The sequence below is a fragment of the Coccinella septempunctata genome, chromosome X, assembly GCF_907165205.1.
Source record: "Coccinella septempunctata chromosome X, icCocSept1.1, whole genome shotgun sequence".
Classification (NCBI taxonomy): Eukaryota; Metazoa; Arthropoda; class Insecta; order Coleoptera; family Coccinellidae; genus Coccinella; species Coccinella septempunctata.
In genome coordinates this window covers 17872660-17898220 of record NC_058198.1, presented here as the reverse complement: position 1 = coordinate 17898220, position 25561 = coordinate 17872660, and positions in this window count along the sequence as shown.

Below are 25561 nucleotides of genomic sequence, written 5' to 3'. Positions count from 1 at the left end.
TTGAAACTGCGAATAGTTTTCGAAATGAGATGCACATGTTGAATTTCAGATCGATAGTTCTCATAGGAATGGAGATTTCAGTAGTCGATTCGACAAAATATCATTTCAATTCCTAAGGAACTATTGAATCAATTCGACCCAGATCTCGAAACTGTACACAGTTTTCGAATTGAGATGCACATGTTGAATTTCAGTTCGATAGTTCAGATAGGAATTGAGATTTCAGTGGTCAATTCGGCAAAGTGTGATATCAATTCCTCGAAAACTGTTGGATCAATTCGAACCAAATCTTGAAACTGTACTCAGTTTTCGAATTGAGATGCACATGTTGAATTTCAGTTCGATAGCTCAGATAGGAATTGAGATTTCAGTGGTCAATTCGGCAAAGTGTGATATCAATTCCTCGAAAACTGTTGGATCAATTCGAACCAAATCTTGAAACTGCACATAGTTTTCGAAATGAGATGCACATGTTGAATTTCAGTTCGATAGTTCAGATAGGAATAGAGATTTCAGTGGTCAATTCGGCAAAGTGTGATATCAATTCCTCGGAAACTGTTGGATCAATTCGAACCAAATATTGAAACTTCACTCAGTTTTCGAATTGAGATGCACATGTTGAATTTCAGTTCGATAGTTCTGATACGAATTGAGATTTCAGTGGTCCATTCGGCAAAGTGTGATTTCAATTCCTCAAAAACTGTTGGACCAATACTCACCAAATCTCGAAACTGCACATAGTTTTCGAATTGAGATGCACATGTTGAATTTCAGTTCGATAGCTCAGATAGGAATTGAGATTTCAGTGGTCAATTCGGCAAAGTGTGATATCAATTCCTCGAAAACTGTTGGATCAATTCGAACCAAATCTTGAAACTGCACATAGTTTTCGAAATGAGATGCACATGTTGAATTTCAGTTCGATAGTTCAGATAGGAATAGAGATTTCAGTGGTCAATTCGGCAAAGTGTGATATCAATTCCTCGGAAACTGTTGGATCAATTCGAACCAAATATTGAAACTTCACTCAGTTTTCGGATTGAAATGCACATGTTGAATTTCACTTCGATAGTTCAGATAGGAATTGAGATTTCAGTGGTCAATTCGGCAAAGTGTGATATCAATTCCTCGAAAACTGTTGGATCAATTCGAACCAAATCTTGAAATTTCACACAGTTTTCGAATTGAGATGCACATGTTGAATTTCACTTCGATAGTTCAGATAGGAATTGAGATTTGAGTGGTCAATTCGGCAAAGTGTGATATCAATTCCTCGAAAACTGTTGGATCAATTCGAACCAAATCTTGAAACTGCACATAGTTTTCGGATTGAAATGCACATGTTGAATTTCAGTTCGATAGTTCAGATAGGAATTGATTTCAATGGTCTATTCGGCAAAGTGTGATATCAATTCCTCAAAAACTGTTGGATCAATTCGAACCAAATCTTGAAACTGCGAATAGTTTTCGAAATGAGATGCACATGTTGAATTTCAGATCGATAGTTCTCATAGGAATGGAGATTTCAGTAGTCGATTCGACAAAATGTCATTTCAATTCCTAAGGAACTATTGAATCAATTCGACCCAGATCTCGAAACTGTACACAGTTTTCGAATTGAGATGCACATGTTGAATTTCAGTTCGATAGTTCAGATAGGAATTGAGATTTCAGTGGTCAATTCGGCAAAGTGTGATATCAATTCCTCGAAAACTGTTGGATCAATTCGAACCAAATCTTGAAACTGTACTCAGTTTTCGAATTGAGATGCACATGTTGAATTTCAGTTCGATAGTTCAGATAGGAATAGAGATGTCAGTGGTCAATTCGGCAAAGTGTGATATCAATTCCTCGAAAACTGTTGGATCAATTCGAACCAAATCTTGAAATTTCACACAGTTTTCGAATTGAGATGCACATGTTGAATTTCACTTCGATAGCTCAGATAGGAATTGAGATTTCAGTGGTCAATTCGGCAAAGTGTGATATCAATTCCTCGAAAACTGTTGGATCAATTCGAACCAAATCTTGAAACTGCACATAGTTTTCGAAATGAGATGCACATGTTGAATTTCAGTTCGATGGTTGAGATAGGAATAGAGATTTCAGTGGTCAATTCGGCAAAGTGTGATATCAATTCCTCGGAAACTGTTGGATCAATTCGAACCAAATATTGAAACTTCACTCAGTTTTCGAATTGAGATGCACATGTTGAATTTCAGTTCGATAGTTCTGATAGGAATTGAGATTTCAGTGGTCCATTCGGCAAAGTGTGATTTCAATTCCTCAAAAACTGTTGGACCAATACTCCCCAAATCTCGAAACTGCACATAGTTTTCGAATTGAGATGCACATGTTGAATTTCAGTTCGATAGTTCAGATAAGAATTGATATTTCAGTGGTCAATTCGGCAAAGTGTGATATCAATTCCTGAAACTGTTGGATCAATTCGAACCAAATCTTTAAACTGCACATAGTTTTCGAATTGAGATGCACATGTTGAATTTCAGTTCGATAGTTCAGATAGGAATTGAGATTTCAGTGGTCAATTCGGCAAAGTGTGATATCAATTCCTCGAAAACTGTTGGATCAATTAGAACCAAATCTTGAAACTGCACATAGTTTTCGAAATGAGATGCACATGTTGAATTTCAGTTCGATAGTTCAGATAGGAGTTGAGATTTCAGTGGTCAATTCGGCAAAGTGTGATATCAATTCCTCGAAAACTGTTGGATCAATTCGAACCAAATATTGAAACTTCACTCAGTTTTCGAACTGAGATGCACATGTTGAATTTCAGTTCGATAGTTCTGATAGGAATTGAGATTTCAGTAGTCGATTCGACAAAATATCATTTCAATTCCTAAGGAACTATTGAATCAATTCGACCCAAATCTCGAAACTGTACACAGTTTTCGAATTGAGATGCACATGTTGAATTTCAGTTCGATAGTTCAGATAGGAATTGAGATTTCAGTGGTCAATTCGGTAAAGTGTGATATCAATTCCTCGAAAACTGTTGGATCAATTCGAAACAAATCTTGGAACTGTACTCAGTTTTCGAATTGAGATGCACATGTTGAATTTCAGTTCGATAGTTCAGATAGGAATAGAGATGTCAGTGGTCAATTCGGCAAAGTGTGATATCAATTCCTCGAAAACTGTTGGATCAATTCGAACCAAATCTTGAAATTTCACACAGTTTTCGAATTGAGATGCACATGTTGAATTTCACTTCGATAGCTCAGATAGGAATTGAGATTTCAGTGGTCAATTCGGCAAAGTGTGATATCAATTCCTCGAAAACTGTTGGATCAATTCGAAACAAATCTTGAAACTGCACATAGTTTTCGGATTGAAATGCACATGTTGAATATCAGATCGATAGTTCTCATAGGAATGGAGATTTCAGTAGTCGATTCGACAAAATATCATTTCAATTCCTGAGGAACTATTGAATCAATTCGACCCAGATCTCGAAACTGTACACAGTTTTCGAATTGAGATGCACATGTTGAATTTCAGTTCGATAGTTCAGATAGGAATTGAGATTTCAGTGGTCAATTCGGCAAAGTGTGATATCAATTCCTCGAAAACTGTTGGATCAATTCGAACCAAATCTTGAAACTGCACATAGTTTTCGGATTGAAATGCACATGTTGAATTTCAGTTCGATAGTTCAGATAGGAATTGAGATTTCAATGGTCTATTCGGCAAAGTGTGATATCAATTCCTCAAAAACTGTTGGATCAATTCGAACCAAATCTTGAAACTGCGAATAGTTTTCGAAATGAGATGCACATGTTGAATTTCAGATCGACAGTTCTCATAGGAATGGAGATTTCAGTAGTCGATTCGACAAGATATCATTTCAATTCCTAAGGAACTATTGAATCAATTCGACCCAAATCTCGAAACTGTACACAGTTTTCGAATTGAGATGCACATGTTGAATTTCAGTTCGATAGTTCAGATAGGAATTGAGATTTCAGTGGTCAATTCGGCAAAGTGTGATATCAATTCCTCGAAAACTGTTGGATCAATTCGAACCAAATCTTGAAACTGTACTCAGTTTTCGAATTGAGATGCACATGTTGAATTTCAGTTTGATAGTTCAGATAGGAATAGAGATTTCTGTGGTCAATTCGGCAAAGTGTGATATCAATTCCTCGGAAACTGTTGGATCAATTCGAACCAAATATTGAAACTTCACTCAGTTTTCGAATTGAGATGCACATGTTGAATTTCAGTTCGATAGTTCAGATAGGAATTGAGATTTCAGTGGTCCATTCGGCAAAGTGTGATTTCAATTCCTCAAAAACTGTTGGACCAATACTCCCCAAATCTCGAAACTGCACATAGTTTTCGAATTGAGATGCACATGTTGAATTTCAGTTCGATAGTTCAGATAAGAATTGAGATTTCAGTGGTCAATTCGGCAAATTGTGATATCAATTCCTAAAACTGTTGGATCAATTCGAACCAAATCTTCAAACTGCACATAATTTTCGAATTGAGATGCACATGTTGAATTTCAGTTCGATAGTTCAGATAGGAATTGAGATTTCAGTGGTCAATTCGGCAAAGTGTGATATCAATTCCTCGAAAACTGTTGGATCAATTAGAACCAAATCTTGAAACTGCACATAGTTTTCGAAATGAGATGCACATGTTGAATTTCAGTTCGATAGTTCAGATAGGAATTGAGATTTCAGTGGTCAATTCGGCAAAGTGTGATATCAATTCCCAAAACTGTTGGATCAATTCGAACCAAATCTTCAAAGTGCACTTAGTTTTCGAATTGAGATGCACATGTTGAATTTCAGTTTGATAGTTCAGATAAGAATTGAGATTTCAGTGGTCAATTCGGCAAAGTGTGATATCAATTCCTAAAACTGTTGGATCAATTCGAACTAAATCTTGAAACTGCACATAATTTTCGAATTGAGATAAACATGGATATCACACTTTGCCGAATAGACCACTGAGATCTCAATTCCTATCTGAACTGAAATTCAACAAGTGCATCTCAATTCGAAATCTATGTGCAGTTTCAAGATTTGGGTCGAATTGGTCCAACATTGGTCGAATTGGTCCAACATATTGATATCACACTTTGCCGAATTGACCACTGAAATCTCAATTCCTATCTGAACTATCGAACTGAAATTCAACATGTGCATCTCAATTCGAAAACTATGTGCAGTTTCAAGATTTGGTTCGAATTGATCCAACAGTTTTAAAGGAATTGATATCACACTTTGCCGAATTGACCACTGAAATCTCAATTCCTATCTGATCTATCGAACTGAAATTCAACATGTGCATCTCAATTCGAAAACTGTGTAAAATTCCAAGATTTGGTTCGAATTGATCCAACAGATATCGAGGAATTAATATCACAATTTGCCGAATTGACCACTGAGATCTCAATTCCTATCTGAACTGAAATTCAACAAGTGCATCTCAATTCGAAATCTATGTGCAGTTTCAAGATTTGGGTCGAATTGGTCCAACATTGGTCGAATTGGTCCAACATATTGATATCACACTTTGCCGAATTGACCACTGAAATCTCAATTCCTATCTGAACTATCGAACTGAATTTCAACATGTGCATCTCAATCCGAAAACTATGTGCAGTTGCAAGATTTGGTTCGAATTGATGCATAAGTTTCGGAGGAATTGATATCACACTTTGCCGAATTGACCACTGAAATCTCAATTCCTATCTGAACTATCCAACTGAAATTCAACATGTGCATTTCAACTCGAAAACTATGTGCAGTTTCAAGATTTGGGGAGTATTGGTCCAACAGTTTTTGAGGAATTGAAATCACACTTTGCCGAATAGACCACTGAAATCTCAATTCCTATCTGAACTATCGAACTGAAATTCAACATGTGCATCTCAATTCGAAAACTATGTGCAGTTTAAAGATTTGCCGAAATGACCACTGATATCTCAATTCCTATCTGAACTATCGAACTGAAACTCAACATGTGCATCTCAATCCGAAAACTATGTGCAGTTTCAAGATTTGGTTCGAATTGATCCCATAGTTCCTTAGGAATTGAAATGATATTTTGTCGAATCGACTACTGAAATCTCCATTCCTATGAGAACTATCGATCTGAAATTCAACATGTGCATATCATTTCGAAAACTATTTGCAGTTTCAAGATTTGGTTCGAATTGATCCAACAATTTTCGAGGAATTGATATCACACTTTGCCGAATTGACCACTGAAATCTCAATTCCTATCAGAACTATCGAACTGAAATCCAACATGTTCATCTCAATTCGAAAATTATGTGCAGTTTGAAGATTTAGTTCGAATTGATGCAACAGTTTCCGAGGAATTGATATCACACTTTGCCGAATTGACCACTGAAATCTCAATTCCTATCTGAACTATCGAACTGAAATTCAACAAGTGCATCTCAATCCGAAAACTATATGCACTTTCAAGATTTGATTCGAATTGATCCTACAGTTTTCGAGGAATTGATATCACACTTTGCCGAATTGACCACTGAAATCTCAATCTCAATCTGAAATATCGAACTGAAATTCAACATGTGCATCTCAATTCGAAAACTATGTGCAGTTTCAAGATTTGGGGAGAATTGGTTCAACAGATTTTGAGGAATTGATATCACACTTTGCCGAATAGACCACTGAAATCACAATTCCTATCTGAACTATCGAACTGAAATTCAACAAGTGCATCTCAATCCCAAAACTATGTGCACTTTCAAGATTTGATTCGAATTGATCCTACAGTTTTCGAGGAATTGATATCACACTTTGCCGAATTGACCACTGAAATCTCAATCTCAATCTGAACTATCGAACTGTAATTCAACATGTGCATATCAATTCGAAAACTATGTGCAGTTTCAAGATTTGGGGAGAATTGATCCAACACTTTTTGAGGAATTGATATCACACTTTGCCGAATAGACCACTGAAATCTCAATTCCTATCTGAACTATCGAACTGAAATTCAACATGTGCATCTCAATTCGAAAACTGTGTAAAATTTCAAGATTTGGTTAGAATTGATCCAACAGTTTTCGAGGAATTGATATCACACTTTGCCGAATTGACCTCTGATATCTCAATTCCTATCTGAACTATCGAACTGAAACTCAACATGTGCATCTCAATCCGAAAACTATGTGCAGTTTCAAGATTTGGTTCGAATTGATCCCATAGTTCCTTAGGATATGAAATGATATTTTGTCGAATCGACTACTGAAATCTCCATTCCTATGAGAACTATCGATCTGAAATTCAACATGTGCATCTCATTTCGAAAACTATTTGCAGTTTCGAAATTTGGTTCGAATTGATCCAACAGTTTTTGAGGAATTGATATCACACTTTGCCGAATAGACCATTGAAATCTCAATTCCTATCTGAACTATCGAACTGAAATTCAACACGTGCATTTCAATCCGAAAACTATGTGCAGTTTCAAGATTTGGTTCGAATTGATCCAACAGTTTCCGAGGAATTGATATCACACTTTGCCGAATTGACCACTGAAATCTCAATTCCTATCTGAACTATCGAACTGAAATTCAACAAGTGCATCTCAATCCGAAAACTATATGCACTTTCAAGATTTGATTCGAATTGATCCTACAGTTTTCGAGGAATTGATATCACACTTTGCCGAATTGACCACTGAAATCTCAATCTCAATCTGAAATATCGAACTGAAATTCAACATGTGCATCTCAATTCGAAAACTATGTGCAGTTTCAAGATTTGGGGAGAATTGGTTCAACAGATTTTGAGGAATTGATATCACACTTTGCCGAATAGACCACTGAAATCACAATTCCTATCTGAACTATCGAACTGAAATTCAACAAGTGCATCTCAATCCGAAAACTATGTGCACTTTCAAGATTTGATTCGAATTGATCCTACAGTTTTCGAGGAATTGATATCACACTTTGCCGAATTGACCACTGAAATCTCAATCTCAATCTGAACTATCGAACTGTAATTCAACATGTGCATCTCAATTCGAAAACTATGTGCAGTTTCAAGATTTGGGGAGAATTGATCCAACACTTTTTGAGGAATTGATATCACACTTTGCCGAATAGACCACTGAAATCTCAATTCCTATCTGAACTATCGAACTGAAATTCAACATGTGCATCTCAATTCGAAAACTGTGTAAAATTTCAAGATTTGGTTAGAATTCACAGCAATCTAATATCGAATCAGACGACGGAACGGGCAATTGGGTGGTGGGGTGCTAGGGAGGGATGGTAGAGGGGCTATATAACAGCGGAGTAGATGTACAAAGTATTCAGTTGTGAATGTGCTTCGTGTTGCAAATATTGTGTTGTGGTTTACATTTTTTTACTTTGATACTATCGAATTTTATCGTTTCATACTTAAATATTTTTTTCATTGTGGAAGACGAGATGGACAGAAAGAAGATCTTGAGAATGGGATTGGAAAAATTGAAGTCTAAACAAATTGACTTGAGGAGAACAGTTCAAATCAGGAATTTTCTGAAGTCACATGTAGGAGAACGAAAAAGAGGAAAAGTTCCGCAGAAAAAATCCGACACTCACGCTGCAAGAAGAGAAGGTAATCAAGATGAACATAGCCAAAAAGTCGTGAAGAAAATAAATTCCGATGTTGGAGAAAAAAAGCAGTATGTGTCGAACGGAAATCTGAGAAAACGCTTGACGAGGTCTTTCATTCTGAAGGAGATTCCGAATATGACATCTATTAGAAGAGAAGAAGATCCTAATATCAAACTTTTCAATGTGAATGACTACATTGAGATTTTTAGGAAGAAGGAGAAACCTATAAAATGAAAACTTTTGTAGGATTTGTAACTCCAGCCCGCGCTCTATATTCAAAATGAAATATCAACTTCGAAAAAAATTGAAAATTGTTAGATGTAGAGAAAAGACAACAGTACTGTTTTAAGTTCTATGCGTAAAAGACTGAACGCTCCTTGACCTGCGATCAAGAAATAGAAAATTCATAATATTGGAGTGCAAGTCTGATATTTGAATTTACAGCATATTCTTAATGAAACATTAATTTTTAAAACAAATAAAAATTGATAGGGAATCATAAAAGTTAACAGTTAGAACTGTTTCAAGTACTATGCAAAAAAAAATCCACTGAACGCTTCTTGACCTGCAATCAAGCAATAGGTTATGTATGAATTCAGAGTGCAAGTCTGATATAATGAATATAGAGTGTATTCTAAATGAAACATTACGTTTGAAAAAAAATTAAAAATTGTTAGGTGTACTCAAAAGACAACGTTAGGTCCCGTTCCAAGTACGGTATAAAAAAAAATTTAAACTTCAAAATATGACCAGATATACTAATTATCAGTAAAAATTAAGTAGGAGGATATCAAATAAGTGAGCCTTCGAATAAGGGCGATAAATGAACGAAATCAACTCAGATATATGAAAACCAACAACTGTTTATTTGTTTGTCCACTTTTATATCAATGTGTATTATGTTCCTGAATTAATTTCGTTTGTTTTGAGTTATTTCATCCTCTCATTTATTGAGACATTGGTTCACTATAACCAGGATAATTTCCAATCCTGCTTTTTTTTGTCATTCAAGAACATTGTTTTGGGGATTCATCTACTATTTATATCCTACAGATAATTGGAAAAATTTGCTCTTTTCAGTTTCACTAGTTATAATGGCGTCATAGATCTAACGCTGCGCTACGCACCGTAATTTTTTATATTGTTTTCTCATTATTCCATATGCCAGCTTCAGTACTCTCGCGAATATTATTATTCCAGTTTCAACCTCAAGAAAAAGGCTACTGCAACCAAAATTTTTCGTTATTTTCTCTAATAAATTTCAGCAATCCATTTTAAGAAATTCATGACGGAAGAAAGTAACTTTTTTATTCGGTTTTTCGAAGTTTTCCATGAGCTATATGGATGTGTAGAGGATGTTTCATTAAAATGAATTAATTTCAAAATAAATTACCTGAGCCTGAAACAAAGAACAGTTTACATTGACGAATATGATAGACAGATAGAAAAGAAGTCAACGTTCATACTTAATTATCGAAATCTCATTTCTCTTGACAAATACAAAGGGGATTTATCTGTAAAAAAAACCAGAACAATATCATGGAAACCAAAAAAGTGCCATAACTGATCTACGGGACTACTATTTCTTGATAAGCAAAAAAAAACCCTATTCAAAACCATTGACGTATTGAAGTATACAGTAAAATATTTGTTACTTTGACTAGGTGACAGGTACAGAATAACACAGGTACAGTATAACCAATACAATAGACCATCAATCAACGTTTCCGCCTGCAACGGACCGATTTGGTCATAATTACTACCTGCGAAAACAAGGAATTGTATAGCATGAACTTTGAAGTATTTTGAAATAAGATATTTGATTGTTGATGCATTTTTCGGAAATATTGCAATTAATTATCGATTTATGTTCGAACCCCAGCATCTCAAAATAAAACTTTTTTCTATAAAACGGCCTTTTCAAAATCATTTTGAATATTTTCGATAGCCGGATCAGCATAGAAATCATAAAATATCTAATCTAAACAGCAAATGAAGTTGGATGGCCAAAAACTTGCATAAGTTTGACTATGTCTAATTTCGACATTATTTTGGCGATATTTTATTTTCACTTTACTGAATGTCACTTGCATTGGTTATTTTTTTTTAATATCTTTTTTTCGTACTGGGCGTGAATATAATTTCCGATTTCCGTCTTAAATTTTGGAGATAGTGAGGCCTTACAAATGTTTTAGTGTGACTTTCGGACTAATATCAAGTTATTTCCGTATAATTCCCCATTTTGAAAAACGATAGCAGAATATTCCGTATCCAGGAATACCTTGTCAATTTTGGGCATAGTAAGGATAGGATGGATCATAATTCGACTAAAATAGAGGTTTTTATTTAAACAAATTTTTTTCGATGAAAGTACGAAACGAAAGAATTTTTTGGTGGATATGCTGTTAAAAATACATTATGACTTCGACAAAAATTCCTATCGTTAAAGCATACTGAAAGCTGAAAATCTTGGAAAATTCTATGTCATGTCACCAGAGTCACATGTTACTCGATGGAGAATCCATGCCGTTTTTTAAGAAACCAAGTTTTTAGCTCTTATAATATGAGAATATTTCATTTTATTTATTTATTTATTTATTTATTCATTATTATATACTCAAAATTTTTCGGTTTCCCGGTTAAGACATTGAAAATGAAATTCATGAAGTAGATAGTAGTGCTCCGTATAATTAGGGTGAAAATAAAAAATAACGATTCTGTACTTATATATAGGAACCTACATGGATTTCTGCATATACATCAGAGTCGTTAAATCTATTCAGAAACATTCTTTCTATAGTTTTTATTTCCTCAGGAAAAACGTGTATACCATCTACAACGTGAATGTAAATGATGAAAAAGAATTCTCTAGAAATTATTAATTTTGAAATATTGTTTGGAGCAGCGAGATTTGAAACAAACTTAAGAATTGAAATACTAATGCGCTTCAATACTTGCTTATCCAGATAGTTATTATCTGTATCGATAACTTATACTTTTCAATTGTTGATATTTTATCATTTCATAATATCAGAAACGTTTGAAAAAATAAACAGTAATATAGTATATTCTTTCTGTAAGAAAAATACTCTGGACAATTATCATTTAAATTCGCATATGTTTCATAAACTCATAATTATATGAAACACTCTATAATTTTAGGTATTTTTAGTGTTAGGCTCAAGTATCACAAAATAACAAAACATTTTATATGTTCTCTTTAGGTATCATAAATAATGGATTGAACACAATAAGTAAAATATCGCAGGAATTTGGACAGGTTGAAAAACAATCTCTTATGAATTCGCCAACGTTTCGGAACTATTTTGTTCCTTACTCAAGGCTCATCATACAACTAATAAAAGTAACACTTTAAAATTGGTCATAGGAAGTTAAGGATAAATCAACAAACAGTCCGACGTGTGATCGTTAAATTGAACGAATGTAATACGTTGATTCCATAGAAATTTTAAGTCACAGCAATCTAATATCGAATCAGACGACGGAACGGGCAATTGGGTGGTGGGGTGCTAGGGAGGGATGGTAGAGGGGCTATATAACAGCGGAGTAGATGTACAAAGTATTCAGTTGTGAATGTGCTTCGTGTTGCAAATATTGTGTTGTGGTTTACATTTTTTTACTTTGATACTATCGAATTTTATCGTTTCATACTTAAATATTTTTTTCATTGTGGAAGACGAGATGGACAGAAAGAAGATCTTGAGAATGGGATTGGAAAAATTGAAGTCTAAACAAATTGACTTGAGGAGAACAGTTCAAATCAGGAATTTTCTGAAGTCACATGTAGGAGAACGAAAAAGAGGAAAAGTTCCGCAGAAAAAATCCGACACTCACGCTGCAAGAAGAGAAGGTAATCAAGATGAACATAGCCAAAAAGTCGTGAAGAAAATAAATTCCGATGTTGGAGAAAAAAAGCAGTATGTGTCGAACGGAAATCTGAGAAAACGCTTGACGAGGTCTTTCATTCTGAAGGAGATTCTGAATATGACATCTATTAGAAGAGAAGAAGATCCTAATATCAAACTTTTCAATGTGAATGACTACATTGAGATTTTTAGGAAGAAGGAGAAACCTATAAAATGAAAACTTTTGTAGGATTTGTAACTCCAGCCCGCGCTCTATATTCAAAATGAAATATCAACTTCGAAAAAAATTGAAAATTGTTAGATGTAGAGAAAAGACAACAGTACTGTTTTAAGTTCTATGCGTAAAAGACTGAACGCTCCTTGACCTGCGATCAAGAAATAGAAAATTCATAATATTGGAGTGCAAGTCTGATATTTGAATTTACAGCATATTCTTAATGAAACATTAATTTTTAAAACAAATAAAAATTGATAGGGAATCATAAAAGTTAACAGTTAGTACTGTTTCAAGTACTATGCAAAAAAAAATCCACTGAACGCTTCTTGACCTGCAATCAAGCAATAGGTTATGTATGAATTCAGAGTGCAAGTCTGATATAATGAATATAGAGTGTATTCTAAATGAAACATTACGTTTGAAAAAAAATTAAAAATTGTTAGGTGTACTCAAAAGACAACGTTAGGTCCCGTTCCAAGTACGGTATAAAAAAAACTTTAAACTTCAAAATATGACCAGATATACTAATTATCAGTAAAAATTAAGTAGGAGGATATCAAATAAGTGAGCCTTCGAATAAGGGCGATAAATGAACGAAATCAACTCAGATATATGAAAACCAACAACTGTTTATTTGTTTGTCCACTTTTATATCAATGTGTATTATGTTCCTGAATTAATTTCGTTTGTTTTGAGTTATTTCATCCTCTCATTTATTGAGACATTGGTTCACTATAACCAGGATAATTTCCAATCCTGCTTTTTTTTGTCATTCAAGAACATTGTTTTAGGGATTCATCTACTATTTATATCCTACAGATAATTGGAAAAATTTGCTCTTTTCAGTTTCACTAGTTATAATGGCGTCATAGATCTAACGCTGCGCTACGCACCGTAATTTTTTATATTGTTTTCTCATTATTCCATATGCCAGCTTCAGTACTCTCGCGAATATTATTATTCCAGTTTCAACCTCAAGAAAAAGGCTACTGCAACCAAAATTTTTCGTTATTTTCTCTAATAAATTTCAGCAATCCATTTTAAGAAATTCATGACGGAAGAAAGTAACTTTTTTATTCGGTTTTTCGAAGTTTTCCATGAGCTATATGGATGTGTAGAGGATGTTTCATTAAAATGAATTAATTTCAAAATAAATTACCTGAGCCTGAAACAAAGAACAGTTTACATTGACGAATATAATAGACAGATAGAAAAGAAGTCAACGTTCATACTTAATTATCGAAATCTCATTTCTCTTGACAAATACAAAGGGGATTTATCTGTAAAAAAAACCAGAACAATATCATGGAAACCAAAAAAGTGCCATAACTGATCTACGGGACTACTATTTCTTGATAAGCAAAAAAAAACCCTATTCAAAACCATTGACGTATTGAAGTATACAGTAAAATATTTGTTACTTTGACTAGGTGACAGGTACAGAATAACACAGGTACAGTATAACCAATACAATAAACCATCCCTCAACGTTTCCGCCCGCAACGGACCGATTTGGTCATAATTACTACCTGCGAAAACGAGGAATTGTATAGCATGAACTTTGAAGTATTTTGAAATAAGATATTTGATTGTTGATGCATTTTTCGGAAATATTGCAATTAATTATCGATTTATGTTCGAACCCCAGCATCTCAAAATAGAACTTTCTTCTATAAAACGGCCTTTTCAAAATCATTTTGAATATTTTCGATAGCCGGATCAGCGTAGAAATCATAAAATATCTAATCTAAACAGCTATAAAATATGAGCCGATGCAGCATGACATGATCACAATTGAAGAAGTAAAATCGGCTATCAGAGGACTGCACAACTGGAAAGCACCTGGGCCTGATGGATTACAGAACTTCTGGATCAAGAAACTTTGGATCATGCATGACAAATTGACCTCCGCAATAAATGATGTCATTGAAAATCCTGAAAGAATGCCAGTATTCCTTACACATGGCACAACATTTTTGTTACCTAAAGACCAAAGGAATACAGAAGACCCATCCAAGTACCGACCAATCACATGTCTTCCAACGATGTACAAATTAATCACATCGTGCATTTCAAACCGAATTCACAACCATTGCGAAAGGAATAACATCATCGCCATGCAACAGAAAGGATGCACCAAAGACAGCCGAGGATGCAAAGAACAACTAATAATAGATTCAGTTATCTGCAATCAAGCGTTCTCCAAGCGAAGGAATCTTTACGCTGCCAACATAGACTACAAAAAAGCATTCGATTCTATACCTCACGAATGGCTCTTGACGATCTTGAAGATTTACAAGGTGGATCCCAATATTGTTAAGTTCCTGAAAAACGCCATGTCAACCTGGCGTACTAGTCTCCAAATGAAAGCAGCAGATTGCTCCATTACAACAGGACCTATTCCAATAAGACGCGGAATTTTTCAAGGAGACTCGCTGAGCCCTCTGTGGTTCTGCATGGCCCTGAATCCCTTGTCTCATAGATTGAATTCTACGGACTACGGATTTTCCATCAAGAGCGGGAGTAGAACCATGATGAAACTGAATCATCTCCTTTACATGGACGATTTGAAACTCTTCGCATCTACCAAAAAACAAATGCAACTGATGCTGAAAATGGTGGAAGGATTCTCGGAAGACATCAAAATGAAGTTTGGACTAGAAAAATGTCGACTGCTAAACATAACGAGAGGGAAAATAGAAGATGGTACGTTCAAACTCAAGGAAGGTGCAGAAATTGAAGCATTAAAGGAAGGATACACATACAAGTATCTAGGCATAAAACAGGCAAGAAAAATCAATCAGACTCAGATGAAAAAAGAATTAACGGAGGAGTTTACCCGAAGATTGAGGAGGATAATGAGAACTGGTCTTAACAGCAAGAATCTGAAAAAAGCGATTAACACCTACGCTTGCTCGGCGCTGAGCTATTCATTTGGTATTATCTCTTGGACGACCACCGATTTAGCAGCTTTACAGAGAAAAATAAGGACGATGCTGACTAAACACAATAAACATCACCCCAAAAGCTCAATAGAACGGACAGAGCTGCCACGACATCTTGGGGGTAGAGGAATTGTTGATTTGTCCAACCGTATGTCCCAGGAAATTGAAGGACTTCGAAACTATTTCTTGAGCAAGGCAGCTTCGTCAGAACTCCATCGATTAGTTTGTGTTTCTGATACATCTACACCGTTAAAGCTACACCAGGATCACTTGGAAACCGTCGAACACTCTGCAGAAAGTAAAATGCAGAAACTGATTGGCAAACCTTTGCATGGGAGGCACCAGAATGAGGTCAACCATGATTACGTCGACATATCTGCGTCGAACTACTGGCTGACTTCCGGAAGGTTGTTTCCTGAGACAGAGGGCTTCATGCTCGCCATCCAGGATCAGGTGATTCCAACAAGAAATTACATGAGATACATCGCCAAGGATGCCTCAGTGGCGGACGATAGCTGTCGTTATGGCTGTGCGACACATGAAACTATCCAGCACATCACCGGGGGATGTCAGAAGTTCGCGCGCACGGAGTACAAAAATAGACATGATGCTGTTGCCAGGATTCTTCACCAAGAATTGGCACTAAAACACCAACTTCTAACTTCGAAAAGGATTCCTTATTACAATTACCATCCAGATGCTGTGCTGGAAAACGAACATCACAAGCCCTACTGGGATCGCACTGTTCTCACAGACCGGAAAATAACCCACAATAGACCAGACCTCATATTGCTCAATAAGGATGAGGACACAGCACTATTCATCGACGTGGCAATTCCAAATAATAACAATCTTCTAGATAGACACACTGAAAAAATTTCAAAATATAGAGATCTCGAGGAACAAACCAGAAGACAGTGGAAGCGGAAAGATATAAAGACCATCCCTATTGTCATTTCATCTACAGGCCTGATACCGAAGAAACTACTGGAGAACTTGAGAAAACTTCAGTTGGACGAAAATATTTATAAAGTCATGCAGAAGGCGGTACTGCTCGGAACGGCGAGAACTGTACGCAAGTACATGGGGAATGCAGAGGAACACCGTCTGCTCCGACAGGAAGTGCGGGTGGAGCAGGAATCCAACCTACAGCAGGAAGCCGAGGAGCGACCCGAACCCCACCACCACCACGAGCCCGAAAACCTGGAAAGGGCTCCAACAGAGCTTAATCCTTTTGATATCTCAGATATCTGGGATAAGTGAATTTTCCTCTGGAGAAGAGTGTGAAAGCCGCAAGGCTAAAGTCATAACATAATAGAATAACACCAACATCTCTGATGAAATTCACATGCCTGGGCAACAACAGGCAGAAGTAACTGATACTGAAAGTCCATCTTGCAACGCAAGTGAGCCTGAACACCAGGACGATAGGGAAGAGCTCCTCCGACAAGTTGACTCTGACATGAGGAGATACTTTGCCGAACTGGAAGGAACAGATCCTCTTCATCGAGTAGCACCTCCACGGCTCAATACATCCAAGAAACTGTCACTTATAATCGACATCTTGAATAAGGACGTTTTACCTGAATACCTACAGAACGGAAGTTCATTGGAATATCTGGATCTAGTTTTTCACTGTGCAGCGCTAACGACAGCGAAAACCATAGGGGCAAAAATTCGCCGAACGAGCAATGATGGTCCAAAATTACACAAATTACACGCGCCAGCATGGCAGAAACGTCTTCAACACAAAACAGAAAGGCTAAGAAGAGACATTGGACGACTGACGGAGTACTTTAACGGGAATCGAGGAAGAAAGGTTGTGAAAGCTGCCAAAGAGATCATGGATAGAAACAGGACACACACAGAACGAGAGACGGAGAATGCTACAGCTCACCATTGCCTCGACACTCTGAAGCAAAAATTAAGTCTGTATGCAGAACGCCTGAGGAGATATAAAAGCAATTATAGCCGGAAAAGAGACAATAATTCATTCGAAAAGTCGGAAGAATCTTTCTACCGGTCACTCACATCGTCGGATGGAGAGAATGGAAAGTTACCACCAAAGGAAGCCATTGAACAATTCTGGACCGAACAATTATCAACGAAACCTCACTTCAATGGAGATACCGGATGGATTGAAGATGAAAAATCTGAAGCTATAAAATATGAGCCGATGCAGCATGACATGATCACAATTGAAGAAGTAAAATCAGCTATCAGAGGACTGCACAACTGGAAAGCACCTGGGCCTGATGGATTACAGAACTTCTGGATCAAGAAACTTTGGATCATGCATGACAAATTGACCTCCGCAATAAATGATGTCATTGAAAATCCTGAAAGAATGCCAGTATTCCTTACACATGGCACAACATTCTTGTTACCTAAAGACCAAAGGAATACAGAAGACCCATCCAAGTACCGACCAATCACATGTCTTCCAACGATGTACAAATTAATCACATCGTGCATTTCAAACCGAATTCACAACCATTGCGAAAGGAATAACATCATCGCCATGCAACAGAAAGGATGCACCAAAGACAGCCGAGGATGCATAGAACAACTAATAATAGATTCAGTTATCTGCAATCAAGCGTTCTCCAAGCGAAGGAATCTTTACGCTGCGTACATAGACTACAAAAAGGCATTCGATTCTATACCTCACGAATGGCTCTTGACGATCTTGAAGATTTACAAGGTGGATCCCAATATTGTTAAGTTCCTGAAAAACGCCACGTCAACCTGGCGTACTAGTCTTCAAATGAAAGCAGCAGATTGCTCCATTACAACAGGACCTATTCCAATAAGACGCGGAATTTTCCAAGGAGACTCGCTGAGTCCTCTGTGGTTCTGCATGGCCCTGAATCCCTTGTCTCATAGATTGAATTCTACGGACTACGGATTTTCCATCAAGAGCGGCAGTAGAACTATGATGAAACTGAATCATCTCCTTTACATGGACGACTTGAAACTCTTCGCATCTACCAAAAAACAAATGCAACTGATGCTGAAAATGGTGGAAGGATTCTCGGAAGACATCAAAATGAAGTTTGGACTTGAAAAATGTCGAGTGCTTAACATAACGAGAGGGAAAATAGAAGATGGTTCGTTCAAACTCAAGGAAGGTGCAGAAATTGAAGCATTAAAGGAAGGAGACACATACAAGTATCTAGGCATAAAACAGGCAAGAAAAATCAATCACACCCAGATGAAGAAAGAATTAGCGGAGGAGTTCACCCGAAGATTGAGGAGGATAATGAGAACTGGTCTTAACAGCAAGAATCTGATAAAAGCGATTAACACCTACGCTTGCTCGGCGCTGAGCTATTCATTTGGTATTATCTCTTGGACGACCACCGATTTAGCAGCTTTACAGAGAAGAATAAGGACGATGCTGACTAAACACAATAAACATCACCCCAAAAGCTCAATAGAACGGACCGAGCTGCCACGACATCTTGGGGGTAGAGGAATTGTTGATTTGTCCAACCGTATGTCCCAGGAAATTGAAGGACTTCGAAAATATTTCTTGAGCAAAATAAAAAACATAATAATAATTATAATAATAAACACCCTTGAAATGGAAAAAGATTGCAGCATTCCATTTTTGGACCTACTGATTGTAAGGGAAAACAATAAACTTATCACCAACTGGTATACCAAGCCTACACATTCGGGCAGATGTATTAACTACTTGTCTAACCACAGTTATAGCCAAAAGAGAAATGTGGCGTTCAATCTGGTCAACAGAGCTGTATCACTCAGCAATGAGAGGTTCATACCACAAAATTTAGATAAGGTCACGAAAATATTACATCAAGACCATAATTAACGAGTACAAAAGAAAACAACAACGGGAGTATGTCACACCGGGATTGGAAGAGCCTTCAGCCAGTAATGATAACAGTGTTAGGAGGTTCACAAGACTAGTTATGTATCCTGGGCTGTCATACCAGATAAACAGGGTGTTTCGGGAGCACAATGTGACAGCTGCCTTTTACAATAAGATCAATGTAAAGAAGAGATTCTTCACCAAGCTCAAAGACGACACCCCCATCCTAAAACAATCAGAGGTGATATACAAGATTCCGTGTGGTGACTGCGAGAGATGTTATGTGGGCCAAACCAAGCAGTTGCTCCAGGACAGAATCAGACAACACCAAAATGACGTAAACAAGAGGGATAAAAGTACACAGAGAACAGCACTAGCCACACATGCAATAGTGAATTCACATAGTTTTTACTTCTCGAATGTTTCCATATTGGACAAAGAATCAGGCTATAATAGAAGACTCATTAGTGAAATGATACACATACAAAGACAGTGCACGGTGAATTTTAGAGAGGACACGCAAGACTTAAGCTCGGTGTACCATAGCCTCATAGCTAACATGTAGTTTTGCTCGGTTTGTTAACAACTTTGTGCAATGTTCTGTTTGTTTTATCTTAGCATAGATGGCTTTGACAGCTGTGACATACCACTAACCCAGAGAAAAAAAGAAAAAGAAAATGTATTCTGTGTTAGTCCCCTTTTTAACCTCGACTCTTATAATAGTCTTCAAATTTACCCATGTAACAGAACTCAACAAAAAATCTTTCTAGATCAACAATTTTGTGACAATATCTGGCGAATGTCCAACTTATTTTTCTCATGTTTGACGATTCAAAAATTTCTTCTTTAAATAGAATAAAATAAGGTGAGTGCTTTGTCATGGCTTTCGTCTCCTATGTTAAACGTTAAGGTTTACTTGTTTCCCACAGCCTTGAGAAAGGAGAAATGCTTCTCCGAAACGTCGGCAAATTTTGAATAAAATTTTTGAATAATAAGTGTCCAAATTCCTGCTATCTTTCTTCAGTTATTATCTGTATCGATAACTTATACTTTTCAATTTTAATATTTTATCATTTCATAATATCAGAAACGTTTGAAAAAATAAACAGTAATATAGTATATTCTTTCTGTAGGAAAAATACTCTGGACAATTATCATTTAAATTCGCATATGTTTCATAATCTCATAATTATATAAAACACTCCATAATTTCAGGTATTTTTAGTGTTAGGCTCAAGTATCACAAAATAACAAAATATTTTATATGTTCTTTTTAGGTATCATAAATAATGGATTGAACACAATAAGTAAAATATCGCAGGAATTTGGACAGGTTGAAAAACAATCTCTTATGAATTCGCCAACGTTTCGGAACTATTTTGTTCTTTTCTCAAGGCTCATCATACAACTAATAAAAGTAACACTTTAAAATTGGTCATAGGAAGTTAAGGATAAATCAACAAACAGTCCGGCGTGTGACAGTTATTTAACTGTCACTGAACGAATGTAATACGTTGATTCCATAGAATCAAGTCACAGCAATCTAATATCGAATCAGACGACGGAACGGGCAATTGGGTGGTGGGGTGCTAGGGATAAATGTCATTTCTTTCGAAATTCTATAAAGTACTTAGGATATGTTGTTGACGGTCATGGTCTGAAAACTGATCCTGATAAAATTTCGTGTATGGTAAATTTTCCTCGCCCGAATACCACTACGCAAATCAAAAGATTCATCGGAATGTGTTCTTGGTACCGAAGTTTCATTAGAGATTTTTCCACCTTAATATCTCCAATTAACGATTTGATAAAGGGTAAAAGAAAACGTCAAGCTATCGAATGGACCCCTCAAGCCGAGGAGGCATTTCTTAAGATAAAAGAAGCTTTGGTAGCTTCGCCCATACTAACCTCCCCTGATTTCGATCGTCCTTTCACCATTAGTCGTATTCATGAGTCCAGTGAAGTATGTCTTATATCAATTAGTGAAGAAAACTTGGATAATTGGTATCGTAATATGCGTCTTAAAATCAAAAATGAACCTCAGAAATATCCACAGTGGAAGGTTGAAGATGACATTCTTTATAAACTTGTTCCATCTAATGTTCCGGTTCAGTCAAATATTTCCGAGTGGAAAACCGTCATACCAAATAACAAGCGCAGTGAAATAATAAGAACATTTCACGATCCTCCAACCTGCGGACACCTAGGTTTTTATAAAACGTTCGCCAGAATCAGTGAACTTTATTATTGGCCTAAAATGAGGTTCGATATCCTTAAGTTCATTCGTCAGTGTAAAATTTGTGGAGCTCAAAAAGTTTATAACAAACCCGGACTAGGATTGATGAGAAAGGAGAAAAATGTAAATTTTCCATGGCAAGTCATTGCTTTGGATTTAATGGGTCCATTTCCCAGATCTAAACGGGGCAATACATTCTTGTGGTTATAGCGGATTGGTTCACTAAATATGTTGTACTGCATCCTATGCAAAAAGCGACAGCTGAGAATATAGTTAAATTTTTAGAATCCGACGTGTTTCTGAAGTTTGAAATTCCACAATTCATTATTTCGGATAACGGTGCTCAATTTGCCGGCCGCACTATGAAGAAATTGGCTGAATCTTATAAAGTCCAGAAGATTTGGTATACCGCCGTTTATTCACCTCAATGCGATTTCGTGGAAAGAACGAATCAAACAGTAGGGACAACTATTCGCTGTTACATCGAAGGCTTAAATCATTGCGACCGGGACAAAGATATTCAAAAAATTGCATTTGCTTTAAACACCGCCAAACATGAAGTGACAGGGTATACCCCGGCTTATTTGAATTTTGGACGAAACGTTCCTACCAGTGGCGATTATTATGGACAAATAAAGTCTACTGACGGTATTCAATTGCTACCTGAAAATAGGGATATTTATGCTGAAAATATTGAACCGTTAGCTAGCATTTTCCATGATATCAAAAAAAGACTTCATAAAGCTTATGATAGAAACGCCCGGACTTATAATTTGCGTCGAAAACAATATTCTTTCAATGTAGGAGAGAAGGTTTGGCGTCGAAACAAAGTTTTATCGGACGCTACAAAGAAATTTTCGTCGAAGTTAGCATCCAGATATGTGTTGCGTAGAGTACATAAGAAAGCTTCGAGTTTGTGTTATTATTTGGAAGATTTAAAAGGGTTGCATGATGGTAAATGGCATATTAAAGACGTGAAACCTTATTTCGGTTCTAATTCCGATGTTTCCGTTTCGTGTTTTTTTTTGGATTTATTGAATTTGAACTATCGTTTGCATTTTGTTTTTCGTTTATTATGCAAAATACCCTCCCTCATCGTAAAAGGATGACAACTGATCGCGATCAGGATTTGTCTATTAACTCCCCCAACATCTTAGGTAGGTTTAGCTGTAGGTTAAGCGAATAGGTTATGATAGGATAAGATATAGGCTAGCTTGAATAGAAATAGGTTAGAATAGGACAAAAACAGGTTAGAATAGGACAGAAATAGGTTAGAATAGGACAAAAACAGGTTAGAATAGGGCAGAAATAGGTTAGAATAGGACAAAAATAGGTAAGAATAGGACAAAAATAGCTTAGAATAGGTTGAGTTAGGATAGTCAAAATAGATTTAGGTAGAATAGGTTACCGTAGGTTAGTTAGAGTAGGAATAGAGTCAAACAAACTAGTTAGACTGATAGTGATAATAAGGCGTTAGGATTATTTAGGTTAGTTGTCAATATTATCGTTTAGATTATAAGTAGTCTAGTTGGTTGAGTACATATTTTAAAGTACGTTTTTCTAAAATATTCATCATAGACGAATCATTCTTGTCGATAATTAGTCAAAAAAAAAATTGCATTTCAAAGACAATTTTTTTTTTTGGTTCGGAGAGGGGTGGTGTAGCATTACAAAATTATAATCAGGTATTGAAAGAATGAATTTGATGAATTAATTCCTCCAGCATTGTGTTTAGTATATTCTACCATCTGTACAAGGAAACGCAAATCATTTGTAATCCATAAACTGGTATTATAGTTTCCTATGTGTGATTTAATATTGGGGAGATGTTTGTTTGGAGATGGCATGTGTTTTGGAGATTTCATAAAAAACTTATCGCGAAGCGTACGGATTTCTTGAAGAATTCAGTCAGATGCTATATGAAGACTAACGTCCACGATCATAATCTCGAAAGGGGATTTGTTTCCGAATAAAAACTAGTGATCTTACTGATTAGTCACATATCGATTAAAAATTAGATTTCGTGCTTTAAGAACCCTTTTTAAAAGGTGAGTTTAACGATCATTTGTTGTATTTTTACTGAATTCTTTTGAATCGTTCATCAGGGTTCTTTCACTGGGTGTAATTTTGTTCATCCAAGAAAAAATTCTCGATTTCGCTGCCGTACTGCCGTCTCGCCAAATATTGGAATCAACAATTGCTGTGAAAACCGAAGCCATCACCATCCCCAAGTTGACATCTCCACCAACCCTTAAGTAAGAACTCAGTGAGTGCCGATACTGTTCTGAACATCAGGAAAATAAATAAGTACCTGGATTTTAATTATGAATATTTTCTTCATCATTCACCTTTAACATCTTCTTATTTGTCATTTGTGGTTTTATAAGTTTGCCATGAATTCAATGTTTTAAACGGAACTAAAACTAATTGGCGTCCTCCCAAAATTTGTTGAAGAAAAGAACCTCACACCCATCAATGTTCTCCGGCGAACAGCTGCCGTTCGCAGTGTAACTATTATAATTTTCATTTATTCTTTAAAAGAAAATTCGTCAAAGTGAAAAGTACGTTACAAAATCTTGGAAAATTCAATGTCATGTCACCAGAGTCACATGTTACTCGATGGGGAATCCATGCCGTTTTTTTTGAGAAACCAAGTTTTTAGCTCTTATAATATGAGAATATTTCATTTTAATTATTTATTTATTTATTTATTTATTTATTTATTTATTCATTTATTTATTTATTTATTTATTCATTATTATATACTAAAAATTTTTTGGTTTCCCGGTTAAGACATTGAGAATGAAATTCATGAAGTAGATAGTAGTGCTCCGTATAATTAGGGTGAAAATAAAAAATAACGATTCTGTACTTATATATAGGAACCTACATGGATTTCTGCATATACTTCAGAGTCGTTAAATCTATTCAGGGACATTCTTTCTATAGTTTTCATTTCCTCAGGAAAAACGTGTATACCATCTACAACGTGAATGTAAATGATGAAAAAGAATTCTCTAGAAGTTATTAATTTTGAAATATTGTTTGGAGCAGCGAGATTTGAAACAAACTTAAGAATTGAAATACTAATGCGCTTCAATACTTGCTTAACCAGATAGTTATTCTGTATCGATAACTTATACTTTTCAATTGTTGATATTTTATCATTTCATAATATCAGAAACGTTTGAAAAAATAAACAGTAATATAGTATATTCTTTCTGTAAGAAAAATACTCTGAACAATTATCATTTAAATTCGCATATGTTTCATAAACTCATAATTATATAAAACACTCTATAATTTCAGGTATTTTTAGTGTTAGGCTCAAGTATCACAAAATAACAAAATATTTTATATGTTCTTTTTAGGTATCATAAATAATGAATTGAACACAATGAGTAAAATATCGCAGGAATTTGGACAGGTTGAAAAACAATCTCTTATGAATTCGCCAACGTTTCGGAACTATTTTGTTCCTTTCTCAAGGCTCATCATACAACTAATAAAAGTAACACTTTAAAATTGGTCATAGGAAGATAAGGATAAATCAACAAACAGTCCGACGTGTGTCAGTTAAATTGAACGAATGTAATACGTTGATTCCATAGAAATTTTAAGTCACAGCAATCTAATATCGAATCAGATGACGGAACGGGCAATTGGGTGGTGGGGTGCTAGGGAGGGATGGTAGAGGGGCTATATAACAGAGGAGTAGATGTACAAAGTATTCAGTTGTGAATGTGCTTCGTGCTGCAAATATTGTGTTGTGGTTTACATTTTTTAACTTTGATACTATCGAATTTTATCGTTTC